General features: G+C 46.6%; 2 pseudogenes; one reads left to right on the forward strand and one right to left on the reverse strand.

Annotated features, from left to right (window-relative positions):
- Nucleotides 1-1,445: 1,445 nt before the first annotated feature.
- On the reverse strand, nt 1,446-1,565 carry LOC134913411 (5S ribosomal RNA; annotated as a pseudogene).
- A 1,551-nt stretch (nt 1,566-3,116) lies between these two features.
- On the forward strand, nt 3,117-3,236 carry LOC134912401 (5S ribosomal RNA; annotated as a pseudogene).
- The last annotated feature ends 19,617 nt before the right edge of the window (nt 3,237-22,853 follow it).

The following is a 22,853-nucleotide window of genomic DNA, read 5'->3' on the forward strand; positions in this document are numbered from 1 at the left end:
CATGGCAAGATCCGCTACTGATTGTATAGTATATATATATATATATATATATATATTCTAAAACCAGGGGATGAGGGTAAAAGCGACCAATGGTGTCATATAATATATTAGAATAAAAGGATCAATTATCCAATAAAAAAATAACAATTTATTTGTAACAATACATATAGGTATAAAAACATAAAAAGGGGAATTGTTTAAAGGACATACAAGAGAAATAAATCGGTTTTCCTACAAGACAAGGTTAAAAATAATCTTATCTTAATCAGAGGTCAGAAGTCTGAGTGATGAAACGTGTTGGGCTAACCTCACGGCAGAATGCGCCAGGCAGAACTTTGACCCATGGAGCCTGTTCTGAACCTTCCACTGAATGGATTTGAAAGAAAACTTCACAAAGTGGTAACACTGGATCCCAGAAGACATACTTGGGTGTTGGGGTCAGTCGGTCCTCACGGCGGAATGCGCCAGCCAGAACTGTGACCCAGGGAGCCTGTTCTGGCCCTTCCACTGAATGGATTTTTAGGAAAACTTCACAGAGTGATAACATTGGATCCCAGAAGACATACTAGGGAGTTGGAGTCCCAGTTGGGCCTCCCATAGTTGTACGCTGGACAGAATTTTGACACAGGGATCCTTTTCTAGGCTTTCCACTGAATGCATTTGTATGAATACTTTAATGAACTGTAATAACTGACAGAAATAACTATAATTCATTGACCTGAAGTAACTGACTGAAATAACCATAAATCAAATAACTAAAATAATGGACAGAAATGGAGGTGGGAAGACAAAAATTGTTGTGCATCCAAAAGCCTTGGAATAGCAACATTGATGAAAAAAAGGTTTATGGAGGGAACTGCACAGATTGAAAACAAATATTATAAGCAAAAAATAGTAATTGTCTCAAAAAACTGAGTACTATTAATGAATTAACTTCATAGTGAGGTAACCAAACACCTTAGGGCTTTTCTTTGCCTATATGGTGTGTATATATGTTAACCCTCAGTTGTGCTCCCCAGAGTCAGAAATTGGTATCAAATTAATACAAAAGAAGCAGAAAAACAGTTGACTCCTGTTGGGGAGCACTCAATTTCAGACATAAAGAAATCTAGTATAGATATCTGTTAAGATCATAAATTTTATTGATTAAGTTTAATAATAGAGAGTTCTAATTATACCAATAAGTGCGAATTTGTAAAAAGTGTATTAAACATTATATATAGCCTTGGCTATGATATCTGGGTAGCCGGGTTCCTGGTGTTATAATAAATAATCTCTGTGTTACAGAAAAAACTTATTTATGACCATCATTTAATCTGCATAATCGACTTTAAAGAAAAGTTATTGCAGAGGATTGAATCATAGGTCATATATCCAATTTTCGGTACACTAAATTTGTGCACTGCTTGCAATTTAGTATGCGAGTGGATCCAGTGAGTAGCGATAAATTGCAGTACCTGGGTGTTCCAAGGTGGTCTCCCATCCGAGTACTGGCCCGGCCCTCCACTTCTTGGCTTCCAAGATCAGATGAGATTGGGCATCTCCAGTGGGGTATGACCGCAAATAGCTGCGCTTAGACCTTTCGCCCGAGTAGAATTTAAGCAGTAACTGCTTCCAAAATGTTCCGTGCAGTGATCACAAACCAAATTTTCTCATATGTGTATTTATAAACACAGGTAAGAGTGCAGGAAATAATAATGAATTACCTGCTAGAGAAATAACACAGTGAGGTGATTTGTTGTCACAGATACTATGATCACAAAACTACCACATTAATCTGATAAATCATATATACCAGGAATTGTAACTGTTATTCAAATACAGCAGTTCCTATTTCAAAGGATTAATTGCACCTAAGTCCACATTACAAGGGCTCTAAGCATGAATGAATCAAACACTGTGTAGCCCATATACCAGTTAGGGCCCAGAGAACTGTTCAGACTGTAACGAGCAAAGTTTAGTATATCACTCAAAATAACTGAAAGTAGTCCAGATACAATTTCAGATTTTGTGCTCAGTATAATGATATATGTATCAATTACACCGCACACTGTGGTTTTAAGCTGAAACAGTTACAAGTTCTGAGCTCTGTATATTGATACATATGTCATTTGAAACAAATTCCATGTAACAATTAAAGTGACAAAAAAATAATTCACTGATAAGTTTTACTGATAGTATTGCGGACTATTATTAGGTGCTCAAAATAATTTCCTATGACAGAACGCTCTAGGAGGCTAATCTATGATCACTCTTAATTTCCTCCAATGGTTATGCAGAAATACAGCCAGCATTTAAGCGTGAACAACAGATTGTGCATAAGCACAAATGAGAATTAGCATGCTCAAGCAGACATATGCAGATATAGCACTCTAAATTAGAGACTAAAATATCTGTTATAAATAAGCACAAATGACAGTTAACATGCTCAAACAGACATATGCAGAAATAGCACTCTAAATTAGAGACTAAGGTATCTATGATAAATAGTTAAATCTATAAACAACCGTTACTACCTGTGTGACTCGTATTATATGAGTGACAGCTCCAAGCGGAAAATAGTCACACTAACGCTGATGATAACAAAATATATAGGTTAGTTGTAATGGGTATTTCACATACGATACCAAAAATCCTGCTGTCTGCTAATCATGGCCAGACCGTGCAGCTGCTCTCAGCGGGATAGCGCTCGCGGTGCATGAAGAGTGCACCGGCGTTACCTCCGTGCTGGGATTGGCGGTGTTCTGGCCGTGGCGCCCAGGCTGTATTGGTGTAGTTGTCCGGAGAAGAGCTCCGGAGCTGTAGAGTGCGAGAATGCTCCTGGCGTCCAGGGTCCCGGTAACCTCTGGAATCGAACAGCTAACTCCGGTCACCCTGTGATCAAGCCATCATTGAGAAACGTATGTCAGGGTTGTCCGATCGCGTGATGCGCATCACGTGACCGGAGTTAGCTGTTCGATTCCAGAGGTTACTGGGACCCTGGACGCCGGGAGCATTCTCGCACTCTACAGCTCCGGAGCTCTTCTCCGGACAACTACACCAATACAGCCTGGACGGAACATTTTGGAAGCAGTTACTGCTTAAATTCTACTCGGGCGAAAGGTCTAAGCGCAGCTATTTGCGGTCATACACCACTGGAGATGCCCAATCTCATCTGATCTTGGAAGCCAAGAAGTGGAGGGCCGGGCCAGTACTCGGTTGGGAGACCACCTTGGAACACCCAGGTACTGCAATTTATCGCTACTCACTGGATCCACTCGCATACTAAATTGCAAGCAGTGCACAAATTTAGTGTACGAAAATTGGATATATGACCTATGATTCAATCCTCTGCAATAACTTTTCTTTAAAGTCGATTATGCAGATTAAATGATGGTCATAAATAAGTTTTTTCTGTAACACAGAGATTATTTATTATAACACCAGGAACCCGGCTACCCAGATATCATAGCCAAGGCTATATATAATGTTTAATACACTTTTTACAAATTCGCACTTATTGGTATAATTAGAACTCTCTATTATTAAACTTAATCAATAAAATTTATGATCTTAACAGATATCTATACTAGATTTCTTTATGTCTGAAATTGAGTGCTCCCCAACAGGAGTCAACTGTTTTTCTGCTTCTTTTGTATTAATTTAATAGCAACATTGATAACAGAAGGAAAACTTTAAACCCAATTCGTAGTGGAAAAGTGATTATCAAACTGAACAGAAAGGAATGCTGGGGATCAGGGCTACTGGCGACACCCCAAAAACAAAAAAGACACTGGGCAGCCACCTCATGGGTGTGTTGGAAGAGCTACTGAGCGACTAATTATTTTTAATATGTTGACAGTTACATCCAACTCATTGATAACTTAATAACTGGAGAATTTAAATCCAGGCAATGCCGGGTACTCCAACTAGTATGTATATAAAGTAGAGATGTGCACTTGAAATTTTTCGGGTTTTGTGTTTTGGTTTTGGGTTCGGTTCCGCGGCCGTGTTTTGGGTTCGACCGCGTTTTGGCAAAACCTCACCGAATTTTTTTTGTCGGATTCGGGTGTGTTTTGGATTCGGGTGTTTTTTTCAAAAAACCCTAAAAAACAGCTTAAATCATAGAATTTGGGGGTCATTTTGATCCCAAAGTATTATTAACCTCAAAAACCATAATTTCCACTCATTTTCAGTCTATTCTGAATACCTCACACCTCACAATATTATTTTTAGTCCTAAAATTTGCACCGAGATAGCTGTGTGAGTAAGATAAGCGACCCTAGTGGCCGACACAAACACCGGGCCCATCTAGGAGTGGCACTGCAGTGTCACGCAGGATGGCCCTTCCAAAAAACACTCCCCAAACAGCACATGACGCAAAGAAAAAAAGAGGCGCAATGAGGTAGCTGTGTGAGTAAGATAAGCGACCCTAGTGGCCGACACAAACACCTGGCCCATCTAGGAGTGGCACTGCAGTGTCACGCAGGATGGCCCTTCCAAAAAACACTCCCCAAACAGCACATGACGCAAAGAAGAAAAATTAAAGAAAAAAGAGGTGCAAGATGGAATTGTCCTTGGGCCCTCCCACCCACCCTTATGTTGTATAAACAGGACATGCACACTTTAACCAACCCATCATTTCAGTGACAGGGTCTGCCACACGACTGTGACTGAAATGACGGGTTAATTTGGACCCCCACCGAAAAAGAAGCAATTAATCTCTCCTTGCACAAACTGGCTCTACAGAGGCAAGATGTCCACCTCATCATCATCCTCCGATATATCACCGTGTACATCCCCCTCCTCACAGATTATCAATTCGTCCCCACTGGAATCCACCATCTCAGCTCCCTGTGTACTTTGTGGAGGCAATTGCTGCTGGTCAATGTCTCCACGGAGGAATTGATTATAATTCATTTTAATGAACATCATCTTCTCCACATTTTCTGGAAGTAACCTCGTACGCCGATTGCTGACAAGGTTAGCGGCGGCACTAAACACTCTTTCGGAGTACACACTTGTGGGAGGGCAACTTAGGTAGAATAAAGCCAGTTTGTGCAAGGGCCTCCAAATTGCCTCTTTTTCCTGCCAGTATAAGTACGGACTGTGTGACGTGCCTACTTGGATGCGGTCACTCATATAATCCTCCACCATTCTTTCAATGGGGAGAGAATCATATGCAGTGACAGTAGACGACATGTCCGTAATCGTTGACAGGTCCTTCAGTCCGGACCAGATGTCAGCATCAGCAGTCGCTCCAGACTGCCCTGCATCACCGCCAGCGGGTGGGCTCGGAATTCTGAGCCTTTTCCTCGCACCCCCAGTTGCGGGAGAATGTGAAGGAGGAGATGTTGACAGGTCGCGTTCCGCTTGACTTGACAATTTTCTCACCAGCAGGTCTTTGAACCCCAGCAGACTTGTGTCTGCCGGAAAGAGAGATCCAAGGTAGGTTTTAAATCTAGGATCGAGCACGGTGGCCAAAATGTAGTGCTCTGATTTCAACAGATTGACCACCCGTGAATCCTTGTTAAGCGAATTAAGGGCTCCATCCACAAGTCCCACATGCCTAGCGGAATCGCTCCGTGTTAGCTCCTCCTTCAATGTCTCCAGCTTCTTCTGCAAAAGCCTGATGAGGGGAATGACCTGACTCAGGCTGGCAGTGTCTGAACTGACTTCACGTGTGGCAAGTTCAAAGGGCAGCAGAACCTTGCACAACGTTGAAATCATTCTCCACTGCGCTTGAGACAGGTGCATTCCACCTCCTATATCGTGCTGAATTGTATAGGCTTGAATGGCCTTTTGCTGCTCCTCCAACCTCTGAAGCATATATAGGGTTGAATTCCACCTCGTTACCACTTCTTGCTTCAGATGATGGCAGGGCAGGTTCAGGCGTTTTTGGTGTTGCTCCAGTCTTCTGTACGTGGTGCCTGTACGCCGAAAGTGTCCCGCAATTCTTCTGGCCACCGACAGCATCTCTTGCACGCCCCTGTCGTTTTTTAAAAAATTCTGCACCACCAAATTCAAGGTATGTGCAAAACATGGGACGTGCTGGAATTTGCCCAGATTTAATGCACACACAATATTGCTGGCGTTGTCCGATGCCACAAATCCACAGGAGAGTCCAATTGGGGTAAGCCATTCCGCGATGATCTTCCTCAGTTGCCGTAAGAGGTTTTCAGCTGTGTGCGTATTCTGGAAACCGGTGATACAAAGCGTAGCCTGCCTAGGAAAGAGTTGGCGTTTGCGAGATGCTGCTACTGGTGCCGCCGCTGCTGTTCTTGCGGCGGGAGTCCATACATCTACCCAGTGGGCTGTCACAGTCATATAGTCCTGACCCTGCCCTGCTCCACTTGTCCACATGTCCGTGGTTAAGTGGACATTGGGTACAGCTGCATTTTTTAGGACACTGGTGACTCTTTTTCTGAGGTCTGTGTACATTTTCGGTATCGCCTGCCTAGAGAAATGGAACCTAGATGGTATTTGGTACCGGGGACACAGTACCTCCAACAAGTCTCTAGTTGGCTCTGCAGTAATGATGGATACCGGAACCACGTTTCTCACCACCCAGGATGCCAAGGCCTCAGTTATCCGCTTTGCAGCAGGATGACTGCTGTGATATTTCATCTTCCTCGCAAAGGACTGTTGGACAGTCAATTGCTTGGTGGAAGTAGTAAAAGTGGTCTTACGATTTCCCCTCTGGGATGACCATCGACTCCCAGCAGCAACAACAGCAGCGCCAGCAGCAGTAGGCGTTACACGCAAGGATGCATCGGAGGAATCCCAGTCAGGAGAGGAATCGTCAGAATTGCCAGTGACATGGCCTGCAGGACTATTGGCATTCCTGGGGAAGGAGGAAATTGACACTGAGGGAGTTGGTGGGGTGGTTTGCGTGAGCTTGGTTACAAGAGGAAGGGATTTACTGGTCAGTGGACTGCTTCCGCTGTCGCCCAAAGTTTTTGAACTTGTCACTGACTTATTATGAATGCGCTGCAGGTGACGTATAAGGGAGGATGTTCCGAGGTGGTTAACGTCCTTACCCCTACTTATTACAGCTTGACAAAGGCAACACACGGCTTGACAAATGTTGTCCGCATTTCTGTTGAAATACTTCCACACCGAAGAGCTGATTTTTTTGGTATTTTCACCAGGCATGTCAACGGCCATATTCCTCCCACGGACAACAGGTGTCTCCCCGGGTGCCTGACTTAAACAAACCACCTCACCATCAGAATCCTCCTTGTCAATTTCCTCCCCAGCGCCAGCAACACCCATATCCTCCTCATCCTGGTATACTTCAACACTGACATCTTCAATCTGACTATCAGGAACTGGACTGCGGGTGCTCCTTCCAGCACTTGCAGGGGGCGTGCAAATGGTGGAAGGCGCATGCTCTTCACGTCCAGTGTTGGGAAGGTCAGGCATCGCAACCGACACAATTGGACTCTCCTTGTGGATTTGGGATTTCGAAGAACGCACAGTTCTTTGCGGTGCTTTTGCCAGCTTGAGTCTTTTCATTTTTCTAGCGAGAGGCTGAGTGCTTCCATCCTCATGTGAAGCTGAACCACTAGCCATGAACATAGGCCAGGGCCTCAGCCGTTCCTTGCCACTCCGTGTGGTAAATGGCATATTGGCAAGTTTACGCTTCTCCTCCGACAATTTTATTTTAGATTTTGGAGTCCTTTTTTTACTGATATTTGGTGTTTTGGATTTTACATGCTCTGTACTATGACATTGGGCATCGGCCTTGGCAGACGACGTTGCTGGCATTTCATCGTCTCGGCCATGACTAGTGGCAGCAGCTTCAGCACGAGGTGGAAGTGGATCTTGATCTTTCCCTAATTTTGGAACCTCAACATTTTTGTTCTCCATATTTTAATAGGCACAACTAAAAGGCACCTCAGGTAAACAATGGAGATGGATGGATACTAGTATACTTATGGATGGACGAGCGACTGCCAACACAGAGGTAGCTACAGCCGTGGACTACCGTACTGTGTCTGCTGCTAATATAGACTGGATGATAATGAGATGAAATCAATATATATTATATCACACTAGTACTGCAGCCGGACAGGTAGATATATTTATTATGTAATGACTGATGACGGACCTGCTGGACACTGTCAGCTCAGCAGCACCGCAGACTGCTACAGTAAGCTACTATAGTAGTATGTATAAAGAAGAAAGAAAAAAAAAAAAAACACGGGTAGGTGGTATACACTTATGGATGGACGAGCGACTGCCGACACAGAGGTAGCTACAGCCGTGGACTACCGTACTGTGTCTGCTGCTAATATAGACTGGATGATAATGAGATGAAATCAATATATATTATATCACACTAGTACTGCAGCCGGACAGTTAGATATATTTATTATGTAATGACTGATGACGGACCTGCTGGACACAGTCAGCTCAGCAGCACCACAGACTGCTACAGTAAGCTACTATAGTAGTATGTATAAAGAAGAAAGAAAAAAAAAAAACCACGGGTAGGTGGTATACAATTATGGATGGACTGCCGAGTGCCAACACAGAGGTAGCTACAGCCGTGGACTACCGTACTGTGTCTGCTGATAATATAGACTGGATGATAATGAGATGAAATCAATATATATGTATATATAATATCACTAGTACTGCAGCCGGACAGGTATATATATTTATTATGTAATGACTGATGACGGACCTGCTGGACACTGTCAGCTCAGCAGCACCGCAGACTGCTACAGTAAGCTACTATAGTAGTATGTATAAAGAAGAAAGAAAAAAAAAACCACGGGTAGGTGGTATACAATTATGGATGGACTGCCGAGTGCCGACACAGAGGTAGCTACAGCCGTGGACTAACGTACTGTGTCTGCTGATAATATAGACTGGATGATAATGAGATGAAATCAATATATATGTATATATAATATCACTAGTACTGCAGCCGGACAGGTATATATATTTATTATGTAATGACTGATGACAGACCTGCTGGACACTGTCAGCTCAGCAGCACCGCAGACTGCTACAGTAAGCTACTATAGTAGTATGTATAAAGAAGAAAAAAGAAAAAAAACCACGGGTAGGTGGTATACAATTATGGATGGACTGCCGAGTGCCGACACAGAGGTAGCTACAGCCGTGGACTAACGTACTGTGTTTGCTGATAATATAGACTGGATGATAATGAGATGAAATCAATATATATGTATATATAATATCACTAGTACTGCAGCCGGACAGGTATATATATTTATTATGTAATGACTGATGACGGACCTGCTGGACACTGTCAGCTCAGCAGCACCGCAGACTGCTACAGTAAGCTACTATAGTAGTATGTATAAAGAAGAAAGAAAAAAAAAAACCACGGGTAGGTGGTATACAATTATGGATGGACTGCCGAGTGCCGACACAGAGGTAGCTACAGCCATGGACTAACGTACTGTGTCTGCTGATAATATAGACTGGATGATAATGAGATGAAATCAATATATATATATATATAATTATATAATATCACTAGTACTGCAGCCGGACAGGTATATATATTTATTATGTAATGACTGATGACGGACCTGCTGGACACTGTCAGCTCAGCAGCACCGCAGACTGCTACAGTAAGCTACTATAGTAGTATGTATAAAGAAGAAAGAAAAAAAAAAAAAAACACGGGTAGGTGCTAGGTGGTATACAATATTATATATATATTATATACAATTATATATATATATATATATATATATATTAAACTCATAAACTGGTGGTGATTATTAAACTGGTGGTCAGGTCACTGGTCACACTATCAGCAACTTGCAAGTAGTACTCCTGAGTCCTAAGCAGACAATCACAATATATATTATACTGGTGGTCAGTGTGGTCACAAACAATGGCAGTGTGGCACTCTGGCAGCAAAAGTGTGCACTGTACGTTATATGTACTCCTGAGTCCTGCTCTCAGACTCTAACTGCTCCCCACTGTCAGTGTCTCCCCCACAAGTCAGATAATACAGTCACACTATCTCTATCACTTCAGCAAGTACTAGTAGTAGTAGTACTCCTCCTAATGCTCCCCAAAATTACTACTGTGTCTCTCTCTGTCTCACTCTCTTCTCGAATCTCTATAAACGGAGAGGACGCCAGCCACGTCCTCTCCCTATGAATCTCAATGCACGTGTGAAAATGGCGGCGACGCGCGGCTCCTTATATAGAATCCGAGTCTCGCGATAGAATCCGAGCCTCGCGAGAATCCGACAGCGTGATGATGACGTTCGGGCGCGCTCGGGTTAACCGAGCAAGGCGGGAAGATCCGAGTCGCTCGGACCCGTGTAAAAAAAACTGAAGTTCGGGCGGGTTCGGATTCCGAGGAACCGAACCCGCTCATCTCTAATATAAAGGCTCCTGAGCAGAACCGCGAAGTATGCAGATATCTGCTAGATCTGTCCCCATTTTACATTTGCTGCTGTCTCAGAATCGGGCCCTAGATAACTGCTTTTTATACTAATAATAATAATAATAATAATAATAATCATTTTATTTATATAGCGCTCTTTCTCCAATAGGACTCAAAGCGCTTAACAGATACATAGCATAATATAGTACAGGAAATAATGAAGTACAGAAAAGCTTTTCATAAAATACAGAAGCATGTAGATACTAAAGGGACATTATGGAAATGCTTGAGTAAACAGGAAGGTCTTAAGTCTACTTTTGAAGGATTCTATAGTTGGGGCCTCTCGCACTGTGCGGGGAAGTGAGTTCCATAGAGTTGGAGCTGCATGACTAAAAGCTCGACCCCCAGATGAATTACAGGAGATTCTAGGTACTGCTAAAAGTCCTTCATCTTCAGATCGCAGTAATCGAGTGGGGAAGTATGGGGTCAGTAGCTGCTTCAGGTACCTTGGGCCCTGGTCATGTAGTGCTTTGAAACTCAGTAAGCCAATCTTGAAGATGATTCGCCATCTTACATGCAGCCAGTGAAGGGAGTAGAGTATGGGTGTTATGTGGCTAGAACGAGGCTGGTCGGTTAACAGCCTGGCAGCTGTGTTTTGCACCAGCTGTAAGCGGTGCAATTCTGTTGCTGGTAGACCATGGTAGAGGGTATTACAGTAGTCTAATTGAGATGATACAAATGCATGGATGACTTTCGGCAGATCATCTGAGGGAATTAAGTGCTTGATTCTGGCTATGTTCCACGGGTGAAAGAATGAGGATTTGATTGTGGCTGATATCTGATGTTTAAGTGTCAAGCCACCATCCAGGACAACGCCAAGATTCCACACACGATCAGTGGTTTGTAATTCCGAATCCCCGAGTGTAAGTCCAGTTGGTTGGTTATGCTGCAGTCTTGTCCTTTGATGTTGCGGTCCTATCATAAGGACCTCTGTTTTATCCGGGTTCAGTCGCAGCCAACTGGCACTCATCCACCTGGAGTTCAGTTAGACAGCCATTTAGGGTTGCTATTGGGTTATCAGTGCTCGGAGCAAAGGACAAGTACAGTTGTGTATCATCTGCATAGCAGTGGTAGACTAGCCCATGGCGCCTGATTATTTCACCCAGCGGGAGCATGTATACTGCAAAAAGCATGGGGGATAGTATGGAAATTTGTGGGACACCACATGGCAATGGCACTGATGGTGATGAGTATAATCCAGACGATACTCTCTGTGACCTGCCTGTGAGAAATGATTTGAACCATCTTAGGACTGTGCCATCCAGTCCACAAAAATGTATCAGTTGCTCAATCAGAAGCCCATGGTCCACGGTATCAAATGCTGCAGAGAGGTCCACAAGGATTAATATTGAACAGTCACCTCTGTCTCTTGCCATCAGAAGATCATTTAACACACAAACCAGGGCTGTTTCAGTGCTATGTCTTCTCCTGAATCCTGACTGGAATGGATCATAGATATCACGGGTTGTCAGACGGGTTTCCAGTTGATTTGCAACCACTTTCTCAATAACCTTTCCTGGAAAAGGAAGGTTTGATACCGGTCTGTAGTTGGTCATGCAGTCAGGATCTAAATTGGGTTTTTTTAAGAAGAGGTCTAACAATTGCTTCCTTTAAGGGTCCAGGAAAAATGCCTGTCTGCAAAGAGCATTGAATAATTTTTGCAAAGACAGGACCAATTATATCCATACAACCTATTAAAAGCTTGGTTGAGGCCAGATTACAGGTGGTGGGACGCAAAATCAGAGCAATTTCAGCATTGTCCTTTATATCCACTGGGTTAAAGCTGGTCCATGAAGGCAGGTGGCTTATATTGGCAGGCTTTGTAGTTATGCACTCCTTTGATGGCACTGTGGAGATTCCAGCCTGGAAGGTGGATATTTTATCTGCAAAGAAGTTTGCAAACTCGTTGCATTTTGCCTGGGAGAGGGTTTCGTCAGTCTGCAGGCATGCTGGCTTGCAAAGCATCTCCACTGTGCGGAAAAGTTGAGCTGGCCTATTGTTTGCTGCCGTGATCTCATTTGACAGGAACTGTGATTTCTTACGGTTGATTGTCGATTGATATTCTTCGTTATGCTTTATTAGTTTTATTTTGTCATCCACTAAGTTAGTCTTCCTCCATTGTCTTTCCAGTCTACGCCCCCTTTTCTTGAGCTCACTAACACTGTTGTCGAACCAGGGAGCTTGACGTTGTGGTTTACGAGGTCTTATACGCACAGGGGCGATAATATCAATTGCAGCCATAACATCCCTATTATAATAACGGACTAGGGAACAGGGATCTTCACAGGCACCCAGTATAGCAGAGAGATCCATATTTGCTTCTAGAGCCTGGGAAGTCATACCCCTCCTTGGACGATACCTGGTAAACTCCACGGGCAGAGATCTTATTTGAGGGGTTGCAACTGAGAACCAAAGGGAGTGGTGGTCTGACCAGATAACTGGGTTTATTTTTAGGTCAGTGACTTCTAATCCAATCTGAAAGACAAGATCAGGAGTGTGACCCCTTTTATCTGTGGCAGAAGGAATGACCTGTGTGAATTCCAGACCATTCATTGTGCACAGGAGGTCTTGGCCAAGGCGTGAGAGCTCATCATCCACCCATGCTTTGAAATCCCAGAGGATAAGCCATCTTTGATGTTCCAGAACCAGGCCAGCAACAGTGTTTGCAATTTCTTGTAGAAATATCTTTCCATCTCCAGGGGGCCAGTAAATGAGAAGTACTCTGAAACCTAATCCTGTTGAACTCCGGGCAGCAATGCACTCAAATGAGCGAGTAGTTTCAATAGGGTGGACCCTAAGTTTAAGGTCCTTTTTGAAGCAGATAGCCACCCTGCCACCCCTGCGGTACAGTGTTGGGTTGTGGATGACAGAGTAGTTTTTTGGGAATGCAGCCTATAATATAGGTGCTGCATTTTCATCTAGCCAGGTCTCTGTAATACAGGCAAGATCTGCAGATTCAATAAGGTCAGCAATTGTTGCAGTCTTATAACACATCAGCAAACAAAAATCATACAAAGTAAGATATTATTCCCGACATGCAACACTTAGCTAAAAGCAAAACTGCATGATAATAAACACGTACACATTTGTACGAATTAAGAACAGAAATAAGTTTCCTACGAAAGCCACAGAGGTCCTGGCTGCACTGGCTGAACTCTCAGAAACTGTTCAAATTATAAAGCACCTCCAATTTATATCAACGGTGCTGCCAGGGCTTCTGGGGATGGAAAAATAATCCGCTGTTCAGTACACACAGCTCATAAGATTGAGCCTGAGAGTTCTAAGTAATGGCAAACAGCACTAACTTGCAAATAGACTGAATAAAACAAACTGGTCAGCGTGTAATCTATATGCAGCAGGAGTAGAGCTCGTGGTGAGTATATAAATTACAGATATAGGGGCTGTTTCGTCAGTCTTACACAAATGTTTAGCCTATTATTGGGTACTAGGTGCTTCATCGCGCCCTACGGGCGCTCTTCACACCGTCGCAAGGGGCTACGCCCCCTTAACCCTTGCATGCCTTTCTGGGGTTTAATATTTGTATTATATGGAGTATCACCTGCATTCCTTTGTTAGTGGTTAAATATTGCACAATGAAAGGGTGTGCGATGGTGAAGGAGGCGCAGCCCCTTGCGACGGCGTGAACAGCACCTGCAGGCCACAATGTACAGAATGTAGCGGGTGCGGGGGGTACTGCGGATGGTGTCTGTAGATGCTGCCGATGGAGGGGGGGCGGAAGTGGGGGTGGGGCCCGGATGGGGAAGGGTTGGGAGGTGCTGCGGGTGGGGGAGGGGCAGAGGAGTGGGGGATGCAGATGAGGGAGGGGTCCGGAGGCACTGAAGGTGGGGGAAGGGCAGGGGTGCCAAGGGTGGGGGAGGGGCTGGTGTGGGGATGTTGCAGATGGGTGAAGGGTTCCGGAGGTGCTGTGGGATGGGAAGGGGCGGGAGTGCTGCTGGTGGGGTAGGGGTCCGCAGGCGCCATGGGTAGGGGAGGGGCAGGTACGGGTGTTGCGGCGGATGGGGAAGGAGGTCCGGAGGTGCTGCAGGTGGTGGAGGGGCAGGTGCGGGGGTGCCATTGGTGGGGGAGGGGGGGACCGCGGATGGAGGAGGGTGTCTGCAGATGCTGCGGGTGGAGGGGGGCAGGTGTGGGGGAGACATATAAGGGGGGTGAATGGATGAGGGGGCCTGGAGATTGCTGGGGGTGGTGAAGGGGCGGAGGAGTGGGAGCCGCGGGTGGTGTAGGGGTCTGGAGGCACAGCATGTGGGGGAGGGGTGGAGTGCCGCATGTAGTGGAGGGGAAGGTGCGGAGGTGTGGTGCATTGGGGAGAGGTCTGGAGGTGCTGCGGGTACTGTACCTGCCAAAAAGGTAGTTGGAGGGTATGCAGTAACAGGGCCAGGACAGGGGTGACAGGGTCAGAACAGGGTTGACTGGGCCAGGACAGGGGTGACAGGGTCAGAACAGGGGTGACAGGGTCAGAACAGGGGTGACGGGGCCAGGACAGGGGTGACGGGGCCAGGACACGGGCGACGGGGCCAGGACAGAAATGACAGGGACAGGATAGGGGTGACAGGGTCAGTGTAGGGGCGGCAGGACCAGGACAGGGGTGACAGGGCCAGTATAGGGTTGACAGGGCAAGCACAGGGGTGACAGGGCCAGGATAGGGGTAGCAGGGCCAGCATAAGGGTGACAGGGCCAGGATAAGGGTGAAAGGGCCAGGATAAGGGTGAAAGGGCCAGGATAAGGGTGGCAGGTCAAGGCCAGGGTGACAGGGACATGACAGAACACAGGGCACGGGAGAGATTGGTATTAGGGACAGAACAGTGGTGACAGACAGATGTGTCTTACCGGAGTCACTGCTGCTGGCTGATGCTGTTCCACTCCAACCTGTTGGGATCTGCTGCTGGTGGAGACTTGGCATGGCTGACTCTCTTAGGCTGTAGTACTGCTTCCTCTGCCCGTCCGCATCATCCCCCCCTCCTCAGTCACACACCGCAGACCTTGCGCAGCTGCCGGGCACTGTGGTAAGGTGAGACTGGGAGTGACTGGTTAGCCCCCAGGAGATGCTGCGGCTGGAGGGAGGAGGGGGTCATAGCATGCACGTGGCGCGGACCTCACGGCTGCTGGGCACTATGGTAAGGGGAGACTGGGAGTGACTGGTTAGCTCCCAGGAGACGCTGCTGCTGGAGGGAGGAGGGGGTCAGAGCCTGCAAGCAGGACTTCTGCAGCGCTACCCGCCGGCTAAAGTGTGTGAAGGAGCTGGGCGCACCTCACTGTGGGTGGCAGCGCTGCAGCTAGCGGTGGGGTTGCCGGGGCTGGAGATAACAGAGGCAGTACGGAAAGTGCACAGCGGCTGGTGACCCACCAAACTACAGCTAAGAAGCGTGGAGTGTGTCAGAAAGTGACGCTCCTCCCCGCCAGAGAGACCCTGCTGAGTATGCTGATGTGGGGGTCAAGTATGGCATACCCCCTCACACACCCCCATACCTCCCAAATGTCCCAATTTTCGCGGGACAGTCCCATTTTTTGGGGTCTGTCCCGCTGTCCCACCCGCGGGTCGCAGTGTCCTGCGGTGGGGGGGGGGGGGAGGCAGTTGGAAAGCTCCTGTACTCGCTGTTCTGCTTAGCAGAGCAGCGGTGAATAGTGGAGACAGAGGGGTGTTACGGATTAAGGGGGGGTTCCAGCAGCCGAGCCAGATTAAGGGGGGGGGCAGGCGGTACGTACCGTTGGCCCCACAGTTTTAGGGGTCCCCCCGGCTCGAGTAGCTCTGTCCCAGCTCAGAAGCTCCCCCAGCAACAACGGCAGCATTGTGCTACAGTCAGCACACGCTGCTGCGTGTTGGCAGGTCTGTGGTGTTGCAGGGAGGCAGCAGTCTCCCTGCTTTCTTCTGCCTGTGCGGGTGTGTAGGGGGGAGCGACCACCTCCTCTGGATTTAGCCCTAGCTGAGGGGCCAAAATTCCATTAATTTTTTTTTTTGCCGGAATTTGCATAAGGGGGCGTGGCCTCGCGTAGCGCGATTAGGTCACGCCCCCAACCCCACAGCAGGCACAGCAATGAGATAGGGCTCCCCTGTCTCAAGTACCCTGTGCCTCCCGGACTCATAATCAGCCCCTGGGGGCATGCCAGCAGCTCACAGAGCGCTGGGCATGCCCCCTCACTGACGAAAACGGGGCCCTCCCGTGAAGCCACGCCCCCTTTTCGCCGTGTGTGTGTGTGTGTGTGTGTGTGTGTGTGTGTGTGTGTGTGTGAAAGCTGGGAGGTATGCAGTGCACCCCTGCCTGTGCCATGTCCATACTATCTGCTTCTGCAGCTGCTCCTAGTGTCCTATAGATTTGGCCAGATCTGTGACTCATTTGACTAACTCCGCCCACTGTTGTGACTCCGCCCAGCGTTAGCAAATGAATCACAAAATCACAGATCTGGGGCCCTCATTCCGAGTTGATCGGTCGCAAGGCGAATTTAGCAGAGTTACACACGCTAAGCCGCCGCCTACTGGGAGTGAATCTTAGCTTCTTAAAATTGCGACCGATGTATTCGCAATATTGCGATTACTAACTACTTAGCAGTTTCAGAGTAGCTCCAGACTTACTCTGCCTGTGCGATCAGTTCAGTGCTTGTCGTTCCTGGTTGACGTCACAAACACACCCAGCGTTCGCCCAGGCACTCCCACCGTTTCTCCGGCCACTCCTGCGTTTTTTCCGGAAACGGTAGCGTTTTCAGCCACACGCCCCTGAAACGCCGTGTTTCCGCCCAGTAACACCCATTTCCTGTCAATCACATTACGATCGCCGGAGCGATGAAAAAGCCGTGAGTAAAAATACTTTCTTCATAGTAAAGTTACTTGGCGCAGTCGCAGTGCGAACATTGCGCATGCGTACTAAGCGGATTTTCACTGCGATGCGATGAAAAATACCGAGCGAACAACTCGGAATGAGGGCCTGGGCTATTATATAGGAGATATATTTACCAAAGGATATTGGTGGTATATGGTTAGCCATAATTGGGTGATATCCACACATTTCCTGCATCCCCAGTTTTCTAAGGGGTCTACTATATAGTGGGACATACTAAGTTTTGCATTGAGGAGCTTGATCCCAGTCTTCAGATGGCGTTACACCATAGTAGCCTATGGATCCCTCTCAGGGAAACTCTGTGGTGAGAAGGCCATAGGCATTGCAAGCTCCATAAAGTTTTGCTTTCTGGAGCTTGAAACATATGGGGATAGCTGCAAACTTCTGAAGACCGCATTTTACCTGGTAGAGTACATCCCGCAAACCCTATATCAGCTGTCTCTATGTGCCCCACAGTAGTTCTCTTCAGGAAACAGGGAGCTGTTTCTTTAAGTACAGTACTTAAAAATGGTTACGGATCATAGGGTTGACCTGAGGAATGTAGACACCAAAAGGTCAACATGCACTTGGTCGACATGACAAAAAGGTGGACACAATAAAAAGGTCAATACAAAAATGGTTGACACATGAAAAGGTTGACATGAGTTTTTTTTTTTTTTTTGGTATTGTTCACTCTGTAAAGTGACCAGGAACCCCAATTAGTGCACCGCGTTCTCTTGCAAGGCTTACTTAGCTCACCATGCTGCGGACAAGGTGTCTCGCTCCGTTACCACTGCACTCGGCACAAGATACTGTTCCCAATCATAGTCCATATGGATGGTAAAGTATTAAAAAAGTCAAAATGTTACAAAATTGTACAAAACTTGCCAGCATAACATATCCAACCCCTCTGAACACTAGGCGGTATGAAGGTCTCCTGGAAAAAGGCGCGGCAGCCATTTTACATTATGCGCATGCGCAAAACGCCAGGAAAATGCCTTACCGGGCCTTTTTCCGGGAGACCAGCGCTCCACATATTGCGCAGCGTCAGTAACAGAAGTTATGCTTTTTGTTAAAATATAAGGCTGCATTCAGCTTTGGAAAAGCCCTAAAACAATGAATATTGGCCCTCATTCCGAGTTGATCGCTCGCTAGCTGTTTTTAGCAGCTGTGCAAACACATAGTCGCCGTTCACGGGGGAGTGTATTTTAGTTTTGTAAGTGTGCGAACGCCTGTGCAGCCGAGCTGTACAAAAACATTTTGTGCAGTTTCAGAGTAGGTCTGAACTTACTCAGCCCTTGCGATCACTTCAATCTTTTTGGTGCCGGAATTGACGTCACACACCCGCCCTCCAAACGCCCAGACACGCCTGCGTTTTCTCTACCACTCCCAGAAAACGGTCAGTTGACACCCATAAACGCCCTCTTTTTGACAGTCTTGCGATCGGCTGTGCGTATGGATTCTTCGTTAAATCCATAGCTCAGCAACGATCCGCATTGTACCCGTATGATGCACGTGCGATCAACTCGGAATGACCCCCATTAGCCAGTGGAAGTTTTGATTAATAAAACAAGAACATCATTGGATTTAATATAAATAATAGACAGGAAACAGGGTATTATTGGCAAGTACTAGCGTCTTCGTTATTCAATATTACTGAATTTAAATAAAAAAGGATCACAAAGACAATAACAAATGAATTGAGGAATGTCAGGAATATATTGTTAGTTTACATGATCTATTTATAAGACAAATATTTAGACATCTGCTGGTCTATTCATGAAGCAATGAAAAGGGTGGAGAAGTGAACAAGTGGAGAAGTTGCCCACAGCAACCAATCAGCTGTTTCGTACAGTTGTATAGTATGCAAATTATAATTGTTACTTCAATGCTGATTGGTTGCCATGGACAACTTCTCCACTGGCTCACTTCTCCACACTTTTCACTGCTTCATGAACAGACCCCCTGATCCCCAACCAGTGCTTCAGGCCACATTTACATATTACAGCACCAGGCTGCAAGTGTCCATACTTGTGGCAACCACCAGCCAGCCGGGCATTCGATAATGAGATCTGAATAGCATAATCGTAGCCACACTGTAATCTCAGCATTGCATAGTGGGGGCATTGCATAGTGAGGCATTGTGTAGTGGGGGCATTGTATAGTGGGGCATTGTATAGTGGGGGCATTGTATAGTGGGGGCATTGTATAGTTGGGCATTGTATAGTGGGGGCATTATATAGTGGGGGAATTGTATAGTGGGGGGCATTGTATAGTGGGGGGCATTGTATAGTGGGGCATTGTATAGTGGGGCATTGTATAGTGGGGCATTGTTTAGTGGGGGCATTATATAGTGGAGCATTGTATAGTGGGGAATTGTATAGTGGGGGCATTGTATAGTGGGGGCATTGCCTAGTGAGGCATTATATAGTGGGAGCATTATATAGTGGGAGCATTGTATAGTGGGGGCATTGTATAGTGGGGCATTGTATAGTGGGAGAATTGTATAGTGGGGCCATAGGCGTGCGCAGCACATTTTATTAGGGGGTGCACCGTCGGAGGAGTGTGTCTAGCACCACCTTTTGGGTGTGTCTAGCACCATGTATTGACGTTCATCGCAATATAAAATATCCACCCTTGTACCAATCCTAATAAAGCAGATACATTGTCTGATGTTGTGGTGTGCACCAAACAAACACCCCTGATGGCACTCACTGCAATTACAGTGCTCCTCCTCAGCCTGGTCTGGCTCCCCCGCTCTTTCCCCTGCAAGCTGCAGCAGCTTACTTACAAGTCAGTCATTCATTGACACTGACAGTTGCAGACTAGTACTGCTGCTGCTGCTGGAAAAACGAGTGACGTGTCAATGCTGCTGATGACAAGATGCCAGTATTGAATTTGTCTTTATAAGAGGAACGCTGGCTGCATGCTGATCCTCATCAGTGGCTGGCGCTGGCATAGCATAGAAGGAGAGAGGTGGGTGTGTGGTGGGTGTGTGGCGGGTGGGCGTGCAAGCAGCATGACGTAATCACATCACATCATGCTGTTTTTGTACATGGAGGTGGAGCCGGAAGTTTGAAAGCCGGTGGCAGTGGCACCCTTGATTATCCCAGGCGTCCGGCCAGTAATGCAGTCCTGACAGGGTGCAGCGCAGAGGGGACAGTAATCAGCCTGATCGGCGATCGCTGCATCAGGCATGTGAGATCGGGGTGCCAGACATTAGGGGGTGCCTGTGCGCACCAGGCACCCCCCCTGCGCACACCTATGAGTGGGGCATTGTATAGTGGGGGCATTGTATTGTGGGGCATTGTATAGTGGGGGAATTGTATAGTGGGGGCATTGTATAGTGGGGGCATTGTATAGTAGGGCATTGTATAGTGGGGGAATTGTATAGTGGGGCATTGTATAGTGGGGGCATTGTATAGTGAGGCATTGTATAGTGGGGGCATTATATAATGGGGGCATTGTATAGTGGGGCATTGTATAGTGGGGGCATTGTATAGTGGGGCATTGTATAGTGGGGGCATTGTATAGTGGGGCATTGTATAGTGGGGGCATTGTATAGTGGGGCATTGTATAGTGGGGGAATTGTATAGTGGGGGCATTGTATAGTGGGGGCATTGTATAGTGGGGCATTGTATAGTGGGGGCATGGTATAGTGGGGGGATTGTATAGTGGGGCATTGTATAGTGGGGGCATGGTATAGTGGGGGCATTGTATAGTGAGGCATTGTATAGTGGGGGCATTATATAATGGGGGCATTGTATAGTGGGGCATTGTATAGTGGGGGCATTGTATAGTGGGGCATTGTATAGTGGGGGCATTGTATAGTGGGGCATTGTATAGTGGGGGAATTGTATAGTGGGGGCATTGTATAGTGGGGCATTGTATAGTGGGGGCATTGTATAGTGGGGCATTGTATAGTGGGGGCATTGTATAGTGGGGGCATTGTATAGTGGGGCATTGTATAGTGGGGGCATTGTATAGTGGGGCATTGTATAGTGGGGCATTATAAAGTGGGGCATTGTATAGTGGGGGCATTGTATAGTGAGGCATTGTATAGTGGAAGCATTGTAAAGTGGGGCAATGTATAGTGGGGGCATTGTATAGTGGGGGCATTGTATAGTGGGGCATTATAAAGTGGGGCATTGTATAGTGGGGGCATTGTATAGTGAGGCATTGTATAGTGGGGGCATTGTAAAGTGGGGCAATGTATAGTGGGGGCATTGTATAGTGGGGGCATTGTATAGTGGGGCATTATAAAGTGGGGCATTGTATAGTGGGGGCATTGTATAGTGAGGCATTGTATAGTGGGGGCATTGTAAAGTGGGGCAATGTATAGTGGGGGCATTGTATAGTGGGGGCATTGCATAGTGAGTTATTGTATAGTGGGGGCATTGTATATTGTATAGTGGGGCATTGTATAGTGGGGGCGTGCATATTTGCCGACCTGGCTGCCCCCTACAGGAGAAAGCGGCAACTATGCATGTGCCACAAGAATTTGTCAATTATATTTTAATTGCTTAAATCAGTGGTTCCCAAAGTCGGCTCTCAAGGCACACAAACAGTCTAGGTTTTAAGGATATCAATGCTTGAGCACAGATGCTTTAATCAAAATGAATGAGGTACTAATTACGTCACCTGTGCTCAAGCATGGATATCCTTAATACCTGGACCGTTTGGGAACCACTGGCTTAAATAATGCTTAATACTGGGATCTAAATAAATTGTATTCATATTACTGTATGTGGTCATGGAGTTGATAGTTGAAATACCAGGGGCACTGCTAGGATTCCTAGAGGCCTCAGACCAGGGGCGTTTTAAGAGAGGAGGGGACCCGCATGCAGCCTCCGTTGTGGGTCCCGTGAACATGCGCAGGTCTCTGTGAACATGGTGTCCATGCCTTGTTCCTGGGAACATCTCCAGTGCGCATGCGCAAATCACTCGGCTATGGCTGCGGCGGCCATTTTCCAAGTGATTTCGGTCTGCATTGCAGGACTCCGGAGGGGTAAGTATAATATATGGGTACAGTGTGTGCGGTATGGGCTCCCCTGGACCAAGGGGCCCGTGTGCACCGCACACACTGCACCCATTATAGAAACGTCAATGCCTCAGACTTTTCCCACCATTGCACTCACCCCCTAGTGCTAATTTACAGGAGACACTAGTAACAGGGTATTTCTGACTGCACTATACCTGAAACCCAGGGTCTGATATGTTCTACTTTTATTTTCTACTGTTATTAGTTTGATACAATAGTTAGTATTTCTCCGAATCCATATAATGATCGACTACGGTCTGTCTCATGGCTGCCTGAGACTGATGACTTAGGACCTGACTCATATTTTGTACACAATTGATTATCAGCAGACTGCGCATGTGCCACTATCGCAGTGTGCACAAAGCGAGGGGCATCTACAGCCGCACTCGCAGTGAGGATTCCATCGCAGAGTGATTGACAGTAATTGACCGTCTGGATTACAGGGAGAGGTGATAAAATCACATTCATGCCATAGCCATTTTTGGGGCATGTATCCGATTTCAGGTGCGATCACGTATGCAGAAAAACATGGTGTCAGCGTCGCTACTGCCGCGGCCAGT

This window comes from Pseudophryne corroboree, chromosome 4, assembly GCF_028390025.1.
Source record: "Pseudophryne corroboree isolate aPseCor3 chromosome 4, aPseCor3.hap2, whole genome shotgun sequence".
NCBI classification, from domain to species: Eukaryota; Metazoa; Chordata; class Amphibia; order Anura; family Myobatrachidae; genus Pseudophryne; species Pseudophryne corroboree.